The sequence below is a fragment of the Natator depressus genome, chromosome 1 (assembly GCF_965152275.1).
Source record: "Natator depressus isolate rNatDep1 chromosome 1, rNatDep2.hap1, whole genome shotgun sequence".
NCBI classification, from domain to species: domain Eukaryota; kingdom Metazoa; phylum Chordata; order Testudines; family Cheloniidae; genus Natator; species Natator depressus.
Window position 1 is genome coordinate 212243086 of NC_134234.1, and position 14724 is coordinate 212257809.

Genomic DNA, 14724 nt, shown 5'->3' on the forward strand with positions numbered 1-14724 from the left:
TTATGTTCAGTAAGTCGGATTTCCTCATGAATGGAGATTATTGCTCTGGTAATGACATAGCCCAAATTAGCCCAGTGCATTAAAAGAGAATTTTTGCAAGGCCCAGAAAAATGGGAGCTTCTCTTTGATATCTGTTGCATTGCAGGGGTCCATAAGGGAATCGGCTATCCTGAATCTGGGAGGATTTATTATTCCTGTTGTGCTAGGCACTGCACAAATATGTAACAGGAAGATGGCACCTGCCCTGAAGAGTTTACAGTCTAAGCATGGCTTGATCTTGCAGCTCTCCCTCATGTGATCAATACCTCTGGTTTCACTGGAACTATTCCATTGGAGTAAGAGCTGCAGGATTGGGGCTTTCTCTCCCACAGGCCAGACTTAACACACCAGGGACCGAATTCAGTGCAAGTGCTCATATCAGTGGTTCAGATGGAACCTTGGCAGATAATAGTGATTCTGTAAGTAGCATCTTTAGTTTTAGAACAAAATTGTCAGAAAAAAAAATTTCTCTGACTCTCAGAAACATACAACATACCACATACATCCAGTTTAGAAAGTTATGTGCCTTCAGGTTTAACCCATTATTTTTTAAAATCCGCTCTCCCCAATCAGTTGTCAGTGTCTTGCAGTGTCTGCTAATGAGAGAGAACAGAAAGTTCATCTTTGCCCTCAACATGCCCATCATACTTGATGCTCTGCATTAAGACAAATTACTATAATCAAATCTCATGCTTCAGCCAGTGGCCAACAATGGTCAGGAAGGATTTTTTCCTCAATGTACAATTGGACAGACTTATCCTGTTATGTATTTTTTAGTCCTTCCCCTAAAGCGTCAGGGATTGGCCACACCTGAACCGGGCAACCTGCTGGGGTGGACCAATGCTCTGAGGTGGCACAGTGCATCATCTTTCTTAGATGCTTGGGTGGTGTGCTTTGTTCACATGCTCAGGGTCAACCTCATCACCAGATTTGGGTCAGGAAGAAATTTTCCCTCAAGTCAAATTGGCAGGAACATTGGGGATATTCACCTTTCTCCACAGCATGGCTCACCTGCTAGGATCATCTGGCCATATCACACCAGTTCCCCACCACAGGGTTCTCTGGCATTGGTGGCACACCTCAGCCTCTCCCATTCTCTGCCTGCGGCACACAACAGTTCAGTTTCCTGAGGACTAAAATCCTTTGGTTTAACTCAAGTTATTGGGCTCAGAAAGGGGTATCTGGATGAAACGTACTAGCCTGTGATATACAGCAGACCAGGCTAGATGATCCAATGGTTGCTTCTGGCCTTAAATGCTATGAAACTATGACTCTTTGATCAATGAGTTCCTTGAAACACGCATGAAAGAGATAAACAACAACCCTGAGTTAAAAATCCTGTATTACCCAATATCTAGATAGATGTCAGTCTTATTTATAGACTGACTAGATAAGACCAGCATACCCCACCTGAGGATAACATTGTTGTAGCAAATTCCTGTGCGTTCGCACTCGACACAAACAACAGTACAATCCCACGCTCTTGTGTGCATGTTCATTTGTGCATAAAAATGCCATAGTAAGTCCCTGTGGGGCCTTGTGCACAGCATTACCACACCAAAGTCCTTTGTGTACACACTTCTGCACAACACTGCACCAACAGAAGCTGTTGCATGCTTGGTATGATGGAAAATCAGGCTACTTAGACATCTAAATAAGGATTTAAGAGCCTAAATTTATACCTCCAGTTTTGAAAATCTTGGCCCAGGTCTCTGTGTATACAAGAAAAGTTTTCTCAGTGGTAACAAATGGAGTCTGAGTAATGTGTCTATTTGTGATTCTCAGGTCAGGCTGCCACATATTGGGAGGCTGCTTCTGTTGTTTACTTTCATTTGAACTTGGGCCAAAATGAAAATCCCACATCTAAACAGCTTAAGAAAAGTTTGAACTGCAAATATCAGGCCTGCTCTAGACAAATTATCCTTGTTTCTGGACAGTGCTTGACATACAGAGCTCGATTTTTGGTTACTTTGCACCTTCTGTAGCCAATCACAACTTCACAATGTGCATGTAAAAGGCTAACACCAGGTGAGTGAGTGGAGATGATACAGTAGAGTTTCAATAATTATTGGGAGAGGCAACTCATTCAAGGAGAGAGATTTGATGGATTGACATAAATTTTACATAAAAGAGACATGTCTCAGGCATAGTTCAGAGCAGCATGTACTTAACATAGAAGAATGGACTTTTTTGCCGCAGCAGATGCTTAGGGGAGATTATATTTCAGGCTGCAAGATAAGGAATATGTTTTGATGACATATGAGACCTCATTTCTACATCTGATAAGTCTGTATCAGTTAAAACAACTTGGGATTATTTGGAACAGAGGACAAACATTTTATGTGCACACAGTTCTCCTTTCATTTTCTTAGTGATATTTATATTTCAGACGAAGATAAGAGCGAATTATCTGTAATTGCAATGAGAAGTGATTTTATAACATGCTGTGGCGTTAGCTGCATGTTCCCCTTCTGGGTAGTAGGCTTCAAACAAATCAGAGGTTTGCCAGTGATCTGATTAATTATTATAATTACTTATTTATTTGCATCATTGTGTCACTGATGTAGTCATCTCTTTGCCAACAAACCTGATACAATTACATAAAAATTAAAAGAAAGTTAAAGTTGCAATGTCAAGCACTCCAAAGTTAGGAAACACCAGAATTAAAGTTGTCTGTGTAACCTTAATTTGGCCCACTTGTGCATATATATTATGCAACAGTCTTTAATTACATGATCACTGTCACAGTTTAGGGCAACTGCACTTGCATTCTCCTTCAGTGGTCAAGCAAAAGGTGCCCACACTCAGGTTTCCAGCTCTGCAGCTGCTGCCGTTCTGGATGCCTTTCTCTCTTCTGACCCAGGTATTCCCAGGCTGCACAGTTCCCTGCCTTCACCATGTTATCCCCACCACAGGCAGGTTGCCAAACTCACCTGCCTGTTTTCTCTTCAGAGATGGTTAACAGTTCCAGTGTGATGCTGGCCAAGTCATTTAACCTGAATTTTTCACTAGTGGTTCTGGACTATTTAGAAAAGCTGGACGAGCACAAGTACATGGGGCCAGATGCGCTGCATCCGAGAGTGCTAAAGGAGTTGGCGGATGTGATTGCAGAGCCATTGGCCATTACCTTTGAAAACTCATGGCGATCGGGGGAGGTCCCGGATGACTGGAAAAAGGCTAATGTAGTGCCAATCTTTAAAAAAGGGAAGAAGGAGGATCCTGGGAACTACAGGTCAGTCAGCCTCACCTCAGTCCCTGGAAAAATCATGGAGCAGGTCCTCAAGGAATCAATTCTGAAGCACCTAGAGGAGAGGAAAGGGATCAGGAACAGTCAGCATGGATTCACCAAGGGAAAGTCATGCCTGACTAATCTAATTGCCTTCTATGATGAGATAACTGGCTCTGTGGATGAGGGGAAAGCAGTGGACTTGTTATTCCTTGACTTTAGCAAAGCTTTTGACACGGTCTCCCACAGTATTCTTGCCAGCAAGTTAAAGAAGTATGGGCTGAATGAATGCACTATAAGGTGGATAGAAAGTTGGCTAGATTGTCGGGCTCAACGGGTAGTGATCTATGGCTCCATGTCTAGTTGGCAGCCGATATCAAGTGGAGTGCCCCAAGGGTCGGTCCTGGGGCCGGTTTTGTTCAATATCTTCATTAATGATCTGGAGGATGGTGTGGATTGCACCCTCAGCAAGTTTGCAGATGACACTAACCTGGGAGGAGAGGTAGATATGCTGGAGGGTAGGGATAGGATACAGAGGTCCCTAGACAAATTAGAGGATTGGGCCAAAAGAGATCTGATAAGGTTCAACAAGGACACCACCTGCGTAGCCATTTGTTGACTTCCACGATTCAACGGTCTCTACCCCGGCCTTTTCCGTCCACGGGGAGGATGGACGAGAACACCACTTGCACCTCAAACTCCTTTATCCTTCTTCCCAGAGCCACGTAGTCTGCAGTGATCCGCTCAAGGTCATTCTTGGCAGTACCATTGGTGCCCAGGTGGAGAAGCAGGAAGGGGTAGTGATCCAAGGGCTTGATGAGTCTCGGCAGTCTCTCCGTCACATCGTGAATCCTCGCTCCTGGCAAGCAGCAGACTTCTGGGTTTTCTCGGCCGGGGCAGCAGATAGATGACTCAGTCCCCCAAGGAGAGAGTCCCCGACCACCCCCCCCCCCCCCGCCTCTCTTCTTCTCTCAACAGAAGAATTCTTCCATCAATCTAGCCTCAGGGAGAGCATTAGCTATAGCAGTTGGAGAACCCCTGTCTACATTGAAGCACTACAGCAGTACAACTTTGAAAATCCTTTTCATAGCATTTGATCCTGCAATGTGCTGACCAAGCACTCTGCCCCAATCCAGCAAAGCACTTAAACACATGCTGCATTATGAAGATGTATCGATACAGAGACAATATCTTCACATTTAGGTCTTCAAAGGGTCAAGAGCATCACTGGCCACCTAAAAGAAATAATCACATGCACCAAACTAAAAGTGCTGCATGACAACAGGTGAAAGACTGTCTGACAGACTTATCTGGAGGTGTGCTGGAAATGGCTATTGCAGTAAGGTGCTTTAATAACAGAATCTCCTTCTGGGTTGCCAAGCACAAACTCTTCCCATTGCTCATGTGGCTGTTCTAGGTTATCACCACTGTGTTGCTACGAGAGTATTTGGGGCCAAAAGGGGTATAAATAAAAACATTTGTTCACTGTTACACCATTAAATGGTTGGGGGGGGGGGGCGCGTTCATGTCAAGTTAACACTGGTGAGTCCCATTGTAACAATCACCATTAAAAAGGTTTTAACCTTTTATTAAAAACTCAAGAAGGAAAAACAGTTAAAGCATCTGAAATGTAAAGCATTAAGTCAAGCTCTCACTTTAGCAATTTCCCTCATTCTCTCCCCATTTCGATGTACAGAATCTTTTTATTGGAGAAACCTCTGTTTGACTATCTTTTAGATGGTACTTGTGAAGAATGTGGGAAATCTCTATTATTTTTTATGAAAATTGTGTGTGCCTAGATTTCCCACCTCACTTTTGTATTGCAACCCACTTGCTATGAAGGGAGGGATTAATCTCTTTCCAGAGACAGGGGAATTAAACTATGAATTGACTGAGTGTGAGTCATGTAGACGTGTCTGGGTTCGTAGGAATGGACTGACAAAACCTGTCAATGTATGAATGCAGGTACCTTGAAGATATAATGGGATTGGACCATTCATATTTAATGAAACAACTGCCAGCCAAGGGGCCCTGTTGACTGTGGATGGACAATGTGTGAACACAGCCCTCCCCTACCTGAACCAACAATGCTGGAGAAGGGGTGTCAATCTCATCCTGTTAAAACTAACCAGTCCACACATACTGTAATTTGGAGTGTGACATTTATTGAAATGGCCCTATCCAAGCTCAGTCACAGAGGAAAGTAGGAATCAAAATCACATTCACAGCTTTCATTTGTCCTGGTAGGAAAGAAAAAAAGAAAAAGTGATGAAAATCTATAGATTATTTTTTCAAGCAGAAACTAATTTTTTCCCTAAAAAATTATAGTTTTGAGAAGAATTTGTTGCCAGAAATGTGATTTCCAAGAATCCGTTCTTCTAAAAGAAACACCCGCATATAATGTGCCCCTGGGTATCTAGGTGGTAGGGAGTCTCCGGACTAATTGCACAGTATTAACTTTGTTATGATATACCAGCAACTCTGATCTTCAGGGAATGTAGGTAAAATCCAGGTTGTCCCCAACCTTTTTGAAAGGGTTGGCAGAAAGCAGGCTTTCCTGATCCACAGCAGTATGTGTGGATTTATCTCACATCTAGCTCTCTACTTTTCCTTTTCCTTTACACAAACAATCAACTCTCTTATGCTCTTCTTTCCCCACTCATACGGATCAAATATCCGTTGCTCTCAGTTACCCTTTCCGGGCTCTTGGCTGGTTTCAGCCTGAAGCCTGACCGCAGGGTGTATTGTATTCAGCAAGAGCATACTCGTCTGAAAAAGAAAAGGAAGAAAACATCCATATTCCAACGACAAATCGCTCCAACCCCAGTGCATGCACATCTGTGGTTAACACATATTCCAGATACACCAGCAGCCAATGGATCTTGTTGTAGCCTCCCCAGGCGTCAAGGGACTTGTTTCCATGACTGATCTAGAATGCATAGTCAGTGCTCAATGTATTGCACTGGGCCCACTGACAATGTTCAGAAGTATTCAGTGTTCAGTGTATTAAACTGGGCCCACTGACGATGTTCTAATGTCAGATGGTAGTGTGCACAATCACAGGAAGCAGAACATACCTTCAAATCCTCTGTACATCTCTACTGATCTGGGCAAACACCTTGGGACTTTAAGTGTAATGGTAACTATAGCCTTTGGTACTCCATGAAGACTGATACATAGTTACTTAGCTGTTAGGTTCTATGGGAATGATATGGTGGGTGGGTGAGACATGCCAGACTAGACAAGACAGAACCGCTCACCTCAGGTCATTTATTTTTACCCTCATGCTAAATCTGTAGTACAATGGTTATGCCACACATTGAACCAGGTAAAGAGTTCTTGAAGTGCCACTATCCATCTGTCTTTGTGTTCAAATTAAACAAGAATGGGGAGAGAGAATTCCCAATGTCTCTCCTTGGTTGAGGAGCTGTGTAGTAACCAGTAAGAGCTACATACTTACCTTCCACACACTGCTGCTGTGAGAAAAAAAAAGGGCAAATGCAGAAACGGAAAGAGAAGTCTGCATCCAACCAGCTGGGGAAATGCATCAGATTTCATCACTATTTAGCTCTTTGGCTTCTGCTAAAGCTGGGATCAGTAGTTTGGTTCAGTGGTCTCTTCCCAGGCTCAGCCAGGCCACCTACCTGTTTCATAGCAGTCATAGATGTGTGCACTGCAGCATGTTTCATATCAGACCCAGGAAGGTTTTGCTCAACTGAAAAAGAGAAACTGATTTCCTCCTGAGATGCCTGGAAACAGGACAGAAAACTGCATCAGACTTTGTTTCTTTTAATACTAATTGCTGCTACTCTTAATGGATTTATATAGTGTGACTAGGCCATCTGAACAGCCCACCACACCAATTATACGGGATGGCAACAGACACTTTAAGTCTCTCTGTAGAAAACAATAAACACAGGCTAGTTGCTGACCTGCTGATGATGTGTTTTTTTTCATTTATTTGGGAGTCCATGCTCCAAATATAACAAAAAAACAAAAGCACATTCTTCCCCAAGCTTATCTTTTCCAGGTAGAAGAAGACATGGTTGTTCTTGGTTTCCACCTCCATCACTGTGTGATGATCCTGAAGCTTTAAACAAGGAAAATGATATTGACTTTTAACACAGGAGATATCCCTGATCCTACACAAACAGCCATTTGTAGCCAGGGATGGGCAATGGCTATTATATGCCTATGATTCCACAGTGACATCTACTGGCCAGAATAAGTAATAGAAAAACTATTTATTGTGGTTGTCCTAAAAGGAGTATGAAGTAATCATCATCATAAAATATAAAACTTCTCAAAATTCAACGTTTCACATTTTATTGGATAATACAGAATCACATGGCCCAACCACCTCAGTTACAAACGCATATATGCAACAATAGAGAATAAAACCCAGGACCTTTGCTTCATAAACCCACCTGTTTCTACTGCATTGTCTGTCAGTAGTAGTAGGAATTATATTCTCTGTGGGACAGCCACTAGACGGTAACTTACCTCAATGACAGGGTTGAACATTTGGGGATAGTATTTGGCAGTGGTTGGACAGTTCTATCCCAGTGGCAGAACTGGAAGCCTGGGAGAAAGCTGAGATCACTCGCCTCCAAGGCATTGCTTAAATGGTTCCCAACATTTTGGAAATTGACGTCTGGCTTCTGTTTACTCCCAGCCAGATCAGGGTTTGAGATTGAACATGGTCACAGTATAGATGTAGCATTTGTCTTATGTGAAAAACTTGTATACTAAGGTGGTGAGCCTGCAAGGGAACCACACAAGCATGAGTGAGGAGCAGGGAGTATATCTAAGCTGCCTGGCAATTCTGCTATGACCTACCACATGGGATACTGGAGGAGACGCATCAAGCAGAATCTAAAGCCCAATCTGGTCTCATGTCAATCTCCACTCCATGATTTTCCCCATGACTATGCCCCAGCAAGCGGTGCTTGCTAAAAAAGGTCTGTACAGTAGACACACAGGTGGGACAAAAGGAATTCTGATTATTACAGCCACCATGTTTCAGCGCCTATTTTCCTTACTCTCAGAATTTTCCCCCAGCAGAGCAATTCTTGGAGGAAGGGCAAAGACACCTGTATGTTTCCAAGATCCTTTATTGGGGCAGTTAGAGGCCGTACAGGTGGTTCTCCCACTCCTCATACAAAAAAAGCAGGGTGTTTCCAATCACTCAGCAGCAAAAGCTGCAGGATTGACAGGCAGCTTGGCAGACTAGATTGAAAAACCCTAAAAAGTGAAGTTCTCTATTCATGCCCAGAACAGGTACAATCCACACTGCAGTGGTATAGCCTTCACCAAGCTAGCCTTTCCCCTACCTACACACCCCACAAAAATTGGGGAAAAGGTTGCTTTTAGGGGGCATAGAATATTTGCAGAGGGGGTTCTATCCCTTAAAAAGAGATGACGCATGCCTGTCAGGATGTACCTGAAGTGCATAATGTTTCAGAGCTTGAGTTCTTTCTTGGCAACATTAAACTAGTAACTATCGGACAGTTTTTCACAAATGTATCAGAATTCATCATCCCAATGTTAAGGTTGTTAAGAAATTAAGTGAGGCAAAATATTACTATTCAAGTAGCAGAAGGAAAAATGGTTCCAGGATACTAGTGCATTTTACTCCAAAACTTCCCTTTCTGTTAGTATGCAATGTCTCCCTAGTAGGGATGGAAGCTGTTATTCCACAGAGATTGGAGAGAAAAACCCAGAGCATTTACTTACACACCACTGTGAAAGGTAAAGAGGGATTTCAAGGAGAGGAAGAGGCACTAGCACTAATTTGGAGTAATTAATTTCATTAATGTTTTAGAAATTCAGAATTCATCACCATTCCCTAGAAAATCTGGGGCTCAAAGGCATGCATTGTACTTTAGGCAGCAGCTGTGATGCAAAGATGAGCTTCAATCTCCATTGCACATGAGTACCATGTGAGATACAATACTTCAGAGGAACATGCTGACACCCTGGTACTGTCCCAATTGTTTCTGATAGCAAGGTGGGTGGGGGAGGGAGGGTTCTGATTTGAAATTATGGGAGCAGTGGGGAATAGAGTTGTCAGAAAGGTACTGGGATCAGGATTTCCTGGTATACATAAAGGAGTTAATAATAATGAATCATATTGTCCTGCTGTTACAGCAGAGGTCCAGAAAAGGTCCCGAGATTGAAGATGATGTAAATATGTTTACTGACTTGAAAATGGGTCTGTTTTTATTGGCCTAAAGAAGATATTAATCTAATTGGTGGACCTAATGATGGCCATGAGGAACAAGTGTCAAACGCCCTTCATGACTGATACCTTTAGACATAACGTAAATGCAAACCTCCCAGAAGACTAAACATGTATAAGTTAATGAATTGGAGGGGAGGAGTCAAAGCTATGTAACTGAAGGGAGAAGCTGTCATCATGTTGTCTGTGTTCTGCACCTTTCGCTGTTGAAGAGCCATCTTGTGGGCTGTGAGAGCAGCTGGAAGGCAAGCTGCCTTCTTCTGTTTCAGTTCAGATGCCGCATGTCACCAAGACAGTCACTGTGTTTGCTCTCTTCCAAGGAGATTTATGTTTGTTGTTTCTCCACTTGCTATTTTCCTATATCTGAAATAAGAAGCACCTCAACTGAGAAATTCATGTGCTGCTTTTTGTTTTTTAGAAACACACTTGCAACATTTGCCTTTATTTCAAGAGAAGCAGAATTTGCCCATTCTTCGTATCTCGTTAGATACACTCCTCCTCCCCCTTTCTTTATCTGAGAGTTCATTATTAGAGCTTGTCAGAAAATGGAACAAAAAATTGCCAAAAATTGTCCAACTAGCTCAGAGGTGGGCAAACTACAGCTCGCAGGCCACATCCGGCCCACGGGACCGTCCTGCCTGGCCCCTGAGCTCCTGGCCGGGGAGGCTAGCCCCCAGCCCCTCCCCTGCTGTCCCCCTGCCCTGCAGTAACACCGCCGCGTGGGCAGCGTGGCTTGCACCCGCCCACCTCCGAAGCTTTCCAATAAGCCTGTCCTGCCACTCTGAGCAGCATGGTAAGGGGGCGGGGGGAGGGTAGGGTTGGATAAGGGGTAGGAGGTCCTGGGGGGCAGTCAGGGGACAGGGGGCGGTTGGATGGGGTGGAGGTTCAGGGTGGGGGCAGTCAGGAGACAGGGAGCAAGGGGGCTTGGATAGGGGGTGGGGTCCCGGGGGGGACAGGGAGCGGGGGGGGGGTTGGATGGGGAGGGTCCTGGGGGGCAGTTAGGGATGGGGATCCCAGGAGGGGGTGGTCAGGGGACATGGGGGGGGTTGGATGGGTCGGGGGACCCGGGGGGGCTGTCAGGGGGTGGGGCTGTGGATAGGGGGTGGGATCCCGGGGGGCCAGTTAGGGGCTGGGGGTCCCGGGAGGGGGCGGTCAGGGGACAAGGAGTAGGGGGGTTGGATGGTCGGGAGTTCTGAGGGGGGCAGTCAGGGGGCAGGAAGTGGGAGGGGCGGATAGGGGGCAGGGGCCAGGTTGTTTGTGGAGGCACAGCCTTCCCTACCCGGTCCTCAATACCATTTCGCAACCCCGATGTGGCCCTCCATCCACGCTGTTCTTTGTTTCAGTGGAGGAGTATTTAGTTCCAGGAAAAACAAGCAGAGCCTCAGTGATGAAACCCTGGAGTCCTGGGGAGAAAAATCATACAATAGATTATCTTGTTCCTTTCCTGTAGAATTTGCATGGCACTCATGGCTGAAAGCACTTTTCAAAACAAGACCTTACCTGAGCTGAGGAGCCCTCTCCATGGCTTATCTATAATATATGGCGAGTAAATCTTTGTTTTAAACAGCATAAAGTCCTGCAATCTCTCCCCTCCTGTTATTCTAGGGCTAGGATCTGAAAGCTCTGCTGATGCTCCTCAGCCTTTACTGGATGCAACAGCACCAAAAGGACAGGATAGAAAGAACTGTTCTTCAACTCTTTCTGGTGTGTCCTCACTAGGAAACAGGTGTGTTCTTAGCCTTGGTATTGGACCAAAAATCACCCAACTGTTTCTGTACTGGGGTCTTGGAGACCCCCTGGTATGTCAAAATTGGGGGGAAGGGGGATGGGTGCAATTAAAACTGACTTTACTGTAACCAGTGAACTATAAAACTATGAACAAGTTAAAACTTTTCTAGAGTCAGCAGCACACGACACAGTATTTGTGCTGGGTCTAACTGACCCCATGATCAAAACTCTTTTTTTTTTTTTAAAACTACATAAAATACAGGTGTTGGGGTCTAACTGACCCCAAGTATAGACAATGAAAACAGACAGGAACAGCAACAGTATAAAAGGCAGAAACACAACAAAGTGGCAGTAAATGTCTTATTGCTTTGAACAAATGGAGCAAATAGGCAACATGTTCTGAATATACAAAGTTCTTACACTTTGCATATTTTTATTATTTATTTATTTTCTCTGGAGCAGATGTTGCATCTTCTTAAGCTCTGGATAAGTACCCAGCATACTCGGAGTCTGAGGCAAGCCTGCCATGTTCCTTTCTGCATCATGACAGGTTTCAGAGTAGCAGCCGTGTTAGTCTGTATTCACAAAAAGAAAAGGAGTACTTGTGGCACCTTAGATACGAACAAATTTATTTGAGCCTAAGCTTTTGTGAGCTACAGCTCACTTCATCGGATGCATCCACTGAATGCATCCGATGAAATGAGCTGTAGCTCACAAAAGCTTATGCTCAAATATATTTGTTCGTCTCCAAGGTGCCGCAAGTACTCCTTTTCTTTATGCATCAGTGATTTCTCACCCACTGAAACTACAATAAAAGCAATGGAGAAAGATTCATATAATCCCATCATAACTGCTGCCTCAAAATAAAAACAATCTGATGCTGGAATACATCCAAAATTAATTTGGGGTCCAACTGACCCCAATACCATTTGAGTGACTTTTTTCACTACACTAAAACCACAACAGGTATGCAGACAAAACCAGTGCTAACATGTTGGTCTCATCACAGTTTGTGAATACGTAAAAGAAGAGACAGTGGTTTGCCTGTCATGATTTATTTAAATGTTTGTATGTGTTTGGGGTCCAAGAGACCTCCAAAGACCCTTGGATGTGTAGTACTTTCATTTTTGCCACTGACTAAAATTGAGGGATCTAACTGACCTTTTTATTGACTTTGTTTGATACATCAAAACTGCAACCAGCAGCATGATAAAACCAACACGGAAAAAGGGACCTCATCCTACTTTGAGAATAATGTGTGAATAGGCCCAGATTTGACACAAAAAATGTTATTTACATTGTTATGCATAGTGTGGTCAGATAGACCCCAAATCACTAGGAGGGTTAACTCGAGTTAGTAAACATGAAGTAAAATCCTAGTGAAGACAAGGCAATTTGTAGCTGTCACATGAATTAGCAGGTCATGGTAAACCCTAGGCTATGCCACAGTTTTAACTTGACCTACTAACCCATTGGAAACTACAAACTGTTTGTCTTCACTGCCTTTTAACCTCATGTTAGCTAACTCGAGTTAAAAACACCTTCCCCCCCCCCACCCCGGTGATGATATGCCTTTGAGGGACACGGATTAGATATCTTCCTTGCTTTTAGGAAAAAATAAAGCTCCTTTGCTCTTACCTTGTCCAGCCCTTTTCCTTGCAGACACAGTGCATGTTGCTGTATTAATTTCAATGTCATAAATGGACCAAAGAGACAAACATGTTAACATGGCGCTTTCAGTGTCCAACATTAAAGTGTTAAACAAGATTTGGGGTTTGGTATACAGATGCCTCAGCCTGCTTAGTACCATGGAAAATACATAATTATGCATCCTTTTAACCTAATGTGCTGATACATTTTGCAGGGGCAAATAAAGAAAGAATGCTGAATGTGTGGCCCTCTGCAGTGGGGTCATATTTATTGTGAATGACACTCTCTGATGTTGTTCTGGTCACTTACAGGTTGTATTCATGTTTCTCCAGGATGAATAGTCCTGATCACATGTTACTGAGACCAGTCTAACCTTGGTTTTTCTCTGTTATTATATGTGACGGGTTCCCCCGTGTGCCCCCTGACCCATCAGCCTGGGCTCCCTTTACACTGTTCTGCTGTGACCAGCCTGCCAAGCCCTCTCCCAGGCTCTAGCCTGCACTTTTACCAGCACACATACAGATAGGGACACACCCATCTGCAGTTACATGCACACAGGTTCTTTAACGAGCCCCTGCATGGGAAGGCACAGCTAGGGCACGTCCCATTTCCTAAGGCACGCACACCACTCTGGAGTGTAACCCCAAAATTATACCATCTTGCGCTGCACACGGAACTGTACACTGTAAGCTCATGAAATTGGCCCCCTCCCTCAATGGGGAGAGGAATATACAACAGCTTTTTGCCCCGAGTTATGACTTCCACACACATTGGTTTTAGACAAAGCAAAAACAAATGTATTAATTACAAAAGATAGATTTTAAGTAATGTGACGGGGCAAGGCCAGATGGCTATAGAAAGGTAGTGGGAGACAGATATATTAGCTCCAGGCTAAACAAATCCCTGGTACCAGAATAAGTGAAATGGCGGCTGCTCCAGGTCAATTAAGACACCTGGGGCCAATTAAGAACTTTCCAGAAGGCAGGGAGAACGCTAGGTTGATTGGGACACCTGAAGCCAATCAGGGGCTGGCTGAAACTAGTTAAAAGCCTCCCAGTTAGTCAGGTGGGTGTGCATGTCAGGAGTTGTGGGAGGAAGTTGTGCTGTTGGAGAGACTGAGTAGTACACACCATATCAGGCACAAGGAAGGAGGCCCTGAGGTAAGGGTGAAGTGGAGTTTGAGGAAGTGAGGGCTGCTGTGGGGGAAGTAGCCCAGGGAATTGTACATGTCATGTTTCTAAAAGATCAGTTACCATAGCTGATACTATGGGCTGGAGCCCGGAGTAGAGGGTGGGTCCGGGCTCCCCCCCACCCTTTTCCCCCTGATTAATCACTGAGACTGGGAGACAACAGTGACTGTGCAAGGAAGGATAACTTCTCCTCACCTCCCTCGCTGGCTTATGATGAAAATTGCTCAGTAGACTGTGACCCTTGTCTCTAGACAGAGAAGGGTTACGTGGAAGGTCACAGTGAGCCTCTGAGGCTAGCGAAAGCTGCCAGGAAACGTGGGACCCACGGAGGCAAGGACAGAGCTTGTCACAGTAACTATAAGGGATAGCAAACAGATCAAATCAGATTACCTAGCAAATAAACGAAACATGCAAACTAAGCTTAATATACTACATAGACTGGATAGGAATAGCAAATTCTCACCCTAAATGATGATGCAAGCAGGCTGCAGGATCTTAATGGGCAAGCTGCACTAACTTACAGCTTGGAAACCCCAGGTGTTCCATTCACAGGCTAAAAATCTCTTTAGCCTGGGTCCAGCACTTCCCCCAGTTCAGTCTTTGCTTCTCAGATGTTTCCAGGAGTCTCTTTGGGTGGGGAGTCACTCACC